This window comes from Coptis chinensis, chromosome 6 (genome assembly GCF_015680905.1).
Source record: "Coptis chinensis isolate HL-2020 chromosome 6, ASM1568090v1, whole genome shotgun sequence".
Taxonomy (NCBI): domain Eukaryota; kingdom Viridiplantae; phylum Streptophyta; class Magnoliopsida; order Ranunculales; family Ranunculaceae; genus Coptis; species Coptis chinensis.
Window position 1 is genome coordinate 41,589,059 of NC_141461.1, and position 7,118 is coordinate 41,596,176.

Sequence of the window (7,118 nt, forward strand, 5' to 3'; positions counted from 1 at the left end):
TTAAGCTAATGACTCTGTACCGATCATCTTAGGATGCCCCTTCTTGGCAACCGCCAATGCGCTTTATAAATTGTCGCGATGGAAAGATGTCCTTATCTTTTGGCCATCTTTTACGTCGAGGTAAATGTTTTAAAATGATGAAACAGTTACCGATTCATCTGTAGATGGGGAGGTTAGCATGATCGAGAGTTTAGCTCAAGATTATTTTAACAACACGTTTCCTGAAAACAATATGTACAAATTCCTTTCTTTTGGAACTTCAGATTTTGTAAATGAATCCTACTTAGAGGAAGTCAACACCATCCTGGAGTCCACACCAATTGTAGACCCGTCGGTTGCTCCATATACTGAATACGAAGACTTGCTACCTAAGCAAGTCTTCATTACGCAAGATAAGGACACTTATGAAACATCAACGGACATTCCGTCCACACGGTCTTAAACCTCTTCCCGGAGTTAAAAATATATTCAACTTGATCCGGATGGTAGTCACCCGATAATTATATCTTCTCTGTTAACTAAGGATGAAGAGACATGTTTAATAAGGGTGATTAGGGAACATCGGTCTGCGATTGGTTGGTCCCTAGCCGACATTAAGGGAATTGACCCTAATGTTTGCACTCATCGTATCCATTTGGAGGATAACGAAGACTTCTCGAACCCTCGCCGCTTGAACCCTGCCATGAAAGAGGTGGTTAGGGAAGAAGTCTTGCGATTACTCGATGCGGGTATTATATACCCAATCTCCGATAGCGAATGGGTAAGTCCCATTCATGTAGTTCCTAAGAAATCGGGAGTTACCATGGTGCATAGCGGGAAGGGTGACTATGTTGTCACTCAAGGTCCTACGAAATGGAGAATCGTATTGATTACTGGGCGTTTAAATGCTATGACACGAAAGGATCACTTTCCCTTACCATTTATAGATCGGATGCTAGAGCGTCTAGGCTGGTCATGCCTTTTATTATTTTCTGGATGGCTACTCTGGCTATTTTCAGATTATTATTGATATTGATGACCAAGAAAAGACAACCTTCACATGTCCCTTCGGAACATATGCCTATAATCGAATGCCTTTTGGCCTTTGTAATGCCCCGTACCTTCCAAATGATGTATGCTTCATATATTTAGTGACATGGTAGAAGCTTTATGGAAGTGTTCATGGATGATTTTTTCTATCTATGGAGACTCCTTTACACAATGCTTGTCTAACCTTGTCTAAGGTCTTGACACGGTGTGAAGAAAAGAGCCTCGTTTTAAATTGGGAAAAGTGTCAATTCATGGTCAAAAGGGCATAGTACTAGGTCATATTGTATCTAGTGATGGCATCGAAGTAGATAAAGCCAAACTAGACAAGATAGCGACCCTACCTAAACCACGGACTGTCCGGTGAGATTAGAGCCTTTCTAGGCCATGTAGGGGGTTTTATAGGCGTTTCATTAAAGATTTTTTAAAATAGCTAGGCCTTTAACTAACCTGCTTTTGAAGGATGCAATCTTTGATTTTAATTTTAATGTAAACAGGCTTTTGAAACCTTAAAAGCCCCTAACCAACCATCGCACCTATTATACAGACCTCTGATTGGTCTAAACCTTTCAACTCATGTGTGATGCTAGTGACTATGCGGTTGGTGCTTGTCTTGGGGACGAAACTAGATAATAAGTCCACTGTTATTTATTATGCTAGTAAAACATTAAACGACGCTCAACGGAATTATACAACTACTGAAAAAGAATTCTTAGCTGTCATTTATGCTTTAGATAAGTTTCATCCTTATTTGGTTGGTTCTAAAACTTTAGTTTACACGGACCATCAGACCATTAGGTACCTTCTTGCAAAAGAAGGATGCTAAGCGAGATTAATCCGATGGATTCTTCTCCCGCAAGAGTTCACATTAGAAATAAAAGGACAAAGAGGGGTCGAAAACGTTGCCGACCACTTATCTAGACTTACAAATGGCGATAGTAGTGATTACGAGTCCATACCGGGACTCTTTTCCTGATGAGCATCTTTATGCTATTTTTTCAGCACCATGGTATGCTGACATTGTAAATTATTTAGCAGCTGATGTTATGCCTTATAATTGGTCAAGAAATGAACGTAAGAAGTTCTTGGCCAGAGTCAAGTTATACTACTGGGATGAGCCCTACCTTTTTAAGTATTGTGCGGATCAGATTATTCGTCGTTGTATTCCCCAGTGGGAATATAATGAAGTACTATCGTTCTGCCATGACAAAGAGTGTGGTGGCCACTTTAGTGGAATGAAAACAGCCACTAAAGTTCTTCAATGTGGATTTTATTGGCCTACCCTTTTTAAGGATGCCCAAGGTCCATTGCAAGCCGTGTATTCGTTGCCAACAACTTGGGAGAATCCGAAGCGTAATATGATGCCATTAAATCCAATCTTGATAGTAGAAATTTTTGATGTTTGGGGTATTGATTTCATGGGCCCTTTCCTGTTTCCCACGGTTATATTTATATTCTAGTTGTTGTGTGGACTACGTGTCTAAATGGATAGAGGCCCTAGCTTGCCGTAGCAATGACCATAAGACCGTTGTATTTTTTATTAAAGAATATATTTTCTATCGGTTTGGCATTCCTAAAGCCATCATTAGTGATGGTGGAACACATTTTTGCAAATGAGTTGTTGCATCCCTAAAGTGAAAAAGTATGGAGTTACACACAAAGTAGCAACTCCTTATCATCCACAAACTAGCGGACAAGTAGAAGTTTCTAATAGGGAAATCAAAAAGATTTTAGAAACAACGAGAAACCCGATAGGTAAGACCGGGTCGAAGCGTCTATCGGATGCCTTATGGGCATATAGAACTGCTTTCAAAACTCCTATAGGTATGTCTCCCTTTAGACTTGTATTTGGGAAACCATGTCATTTGCCGGTTGAATTAGAGCACCGTGCTCGTGGGCTATAAAAAGCCTTAACTTCAATATTGATGAGGCGGTGTCAAACGCAGTTACAATTAAATGAGCTTGAAGAAATCCGTGGCGATTCTTACGATCTCGCAAAGGATTATAAAGCCAACATGAAACGTGTTCATGATAAACATATCTTTTAAAAGAGTTTGTGGTCGGACAAAAGGTTTTGCTTTACAACTCCCGTCTACATATTTTCCCGGGAAACTAAAACCCGTTAGTGCGGTCCTTTTTCGGTTCTTGAAGTCACCCCTACGAGGCAATTACCTTGGTAAATCCCAAGGACAACAAGTACCTTTCAAGTTAACGGTCAACGATTAAAACATTTTCACGAACTTCGTCCCGATATATAGGAAGTCCTTTTACGGGGACCTATATATGAGGAATGACCCTTGTCATTGGTGTACTTCCTTTCACTTCCATTTAATGGTAAGTGCACCATTAAGGTAACCGGGCCCTCCCTATGGAGTGTGTGGCTGTAAGTACGGATCCTAAGTCCACGGTTCACATAGTTCAAGTTTTTTCCACTCTTGCATGTTTTCTCGGATTTTTGAGTCATGTTTCTCTATGGTGTGAATTATGTCTTTATTTGCTTATAGTTAGTTTGTCAATTTAAAAAAAAAAAAAAAAATATATATATATATATATATATATATATATATATATATATATATATATATATATAATAATAATTGTTTTCATTTTTAGATATAGATATATATCTAAACCCGGAGAACTAGCAATCAACAAGTCTTGGGAATCGACTTTAAGCGACCCATGTTAAAACAAATTTTGTGTTTAAAAATTTGTTTGGGGGTGGGAAATCAGTCTTTCCATCCGGATTGCTCGAACTTTCTATTTGTGTTCCTTAGGTCCATTAGTATAGTTCATTGGGGTTGACGTCATCTAATTTAGTGTTCATTCGTTCGCATAACTTACGTCATGCACGCACTTCGAGGCGTTTTCCACTATCTTATATGTCACCCAAGGTCGGAATAGAGTAGTTTATGGATCATTGGATTGGAAATTCTCTCCTGATCATTTCCATATCTCATTCGCAAAAATCGGACCGATAACGGCGGAAATTTAGTTTGAAGTTGGCGCTTAAAAATCGACGAAAAGTCGAAAAATCGAATTGGGCTTTGGGCCAACTCATACAAGACTCTGGCAGCGCCAGCCCATCCTCCAAAACAAAATCGCAACTTCATCTTCTCAAACCGCCTTTCACTAATTCAAATTAAACCCTAGCAACCAAAAATAAAAAAATAAATAAATAAATAAAAATAAAAATAGAATACATCAAAATAGAAAGACCACCCACGCCCTTTGTGAAACACCAACACAATCTCCAACCGTTTCCACCAAGAAAACACCCACCAATTCAAGTCTTCAAACCTGCCACGTAACCACCACCGCCACCACCATTGTTTCTCGTTGTTTTTATCAAACTCTCCTCCCCACAGGCTACAAAACCATTAGTTATCTAAGAAACTTCAATGGCTTCTGACGAAGAATGTTGTCGGAGCACGCACGTTTGAGGCCGACCATTTCGCACCATTTTACGACGCCAATATGATTAAGAGGGATTGGAACATCTGTGGTATTCGACGGATGAGTTCTATCACTATGATTTGGTAGAACAGTTTTATAAGGAACGAGAATTGGAGGGAAATAGGATTTTCATTAGGATAGCGAGGACGAGGATGGAAGTAACGAGGCAGTTGTTGTTGGTGAACTATTAGGAATCACGCCTTTTGTAACCAACCTAGATACGACCATTCGGAATCCCATTATCTTTGAGTTCCCGCTTTGATGAAAGATATGGTCATAGAGGGTGAATACAATCGATATCTCATTCGTTAAGCGGGACGACCACGAGAACCAATCAACCGGGTCAGTAGCTTCGGTGGATTGGTAGGAACGCCCCTCGGGAAAGACAAAGTCGGCGACATCGGACTTCGATTAATGCGACGCGTTCTCTTGATTTTGCAAACGAATGAGTGTAATTTCTGCATCCTCGATTTAATTTTGAATGTGATTAGAAGAGTGGGAAAGAGCATGGCTTCTTCCCGTGATTGATCACTAAGATTATGCTTTCATTTAGAGTGTCGCTAAATCTGCTCCTATTAAGATCAAATTGCATTCTAATGCAAGTATTTATAAGGAATGCATCCAAGAGACTTGGCCGTTGTCTGTAGAAATGAAGTTGAGTCGCATAATGAAGGGGAAGATATGACATGGTTGGTTGAGGATAATTTCGATAGTCATACTTCTAATTTAGAACGAATGATAATCTTTGCGAAAACCGGTTTTGCGATGCGGTTATCGTATCTCGTGAAGATATCCGACATAGACAAATTGTACTTGAAATAAGCAAACGAACTTTCGGGACGAGAGTTGAAATGCTCGAAAGGGGTCGAAGATATCTTGTCTAACTTGGAGATTATCCACCGAATCACCAAGCCCGAAGATCACGATACTCAAGATCGAGATGGAAGCACGGTAGCTTGTTCAGGATAGAGATGCTACGACGCATGCCACTTTCGTGGATGAGTCTGTCTCAACCGAAGTCACGAGAGGCATGAGCGTCGTCGCCCTTGATGGATGGCTCAAGCCATTCTTCACCACAGAACCAGTCTCCATCCCAGGGACCATCTTCTTCACACGCCTAGGTGTTCACCATTAGTTGTGTCCTGTTATTTCATTGTTTTTTTTATTGTTTTGTTAGTGGAATTTTATTTCAGTAGTTAGATTTGAATATTAAGTTGTTTGTTTTTGATTGCTTGGATTTCATATTATTTTAATATAATTTATTTTGATCATCTTTCGTAAGGTTGTCTTGGAGTCAAAGTTGAAAATTAGGCCGATATCGGCATATCTATGATTTTTTTGTAGTGGTAGCATGATATGTAGTAGAGTTTAGAAGTTACTATTCTAAACCAAGTTTAAAAGATACCAGGGTTGTTAGGAAATCAAAACTATGGTTAGTTTCCGTTTTCGGGTTTGGCGCTTTCTATTTTTGAAATTGCCTTAAAACAATTTGGCAACTTGCCGATTCGTTTTGGAAACCCAGAACCTATTTAAACTTCCATCAATCTACACTCACAACCCATACTACACCCCACAATCATCTCTCACCTTTCACTCCAAGCTTTTTTCTGCTTGTTTTTCTTGTAAACATCTTGTTTCAAGACGCACTACGAAGGCCACGCCTCGATGAAGCGCGCTGCCGCCCTATACACTTCCATAAATTTTTTTTCGAAGGCCACGCCCGCGCAAGCAGAGCGCGACTTCGCCTACAACAACATAAATCGAAAAATCTCGAAAGCGCCGCCGCCAGCGAAGCGACCACCAGCAAACAACACGTAATTCCAAAAACCTACGAGCGACTTCGCGCCTATCTGGCGCCAGCGCCATCCTCCTCCGTAAACCGCGGAAATTCCGATTTTCTGAGGTTTCTTCCAGGTTTTAGCAGCTGTTCTCTACAGAGTAGTTTTGAGATGACACCTCTATAGTGATTCCCGAACAGTCATTTGAAGACTTGATGGGAACCGATACCTATGGAGCATCGTTCATGGCGGATCGTCGCGCGATAGGATGGCGGCATCTTCTTCGGTGAGTGATGACGATTCTTTTTTCACCTAAGCTAACTGAATTCTTCTATAATAATATTACTTTTTTGTACCCAAGAAGGAGAACAAAAAAAATTTCCCTTGCTATTGATGGCACGACTATGGAATTGAAGAAGCAATTGATAGCTTTGGTTTCGGGTTGCCATTACGACCCTATGCACACGTGGGGATATATGACAAATAACTCATACCTATATGAATATGCCTATTTCCATGAGTATTATGGGGAGGGTGTTTAAGATCATGGACCAAGACCAATATAACATAACATCGCTGAAAGTAGCCTATCGCTGAATGTAGGCACAACCATGTTGTTCATCAATAATACCACTGGTGACGTTTTCCTTGCTTTAGCTGAGGGACGTCGTCGGTATGACATTCCCCGAGTTTTAGTTGCTACTCTCGAGCGAGGGCCATACCTTGAGGCATAAGTACCTTCTTATGCCTGTCTTGGTTTGCGCATTATCTTGCTTGCCTACCCATATTCAGTACCACGATTACACAGATTGGAAAAGGGTCGAAACCATGAGACCCACCAATCGTGTGGTAAGATCA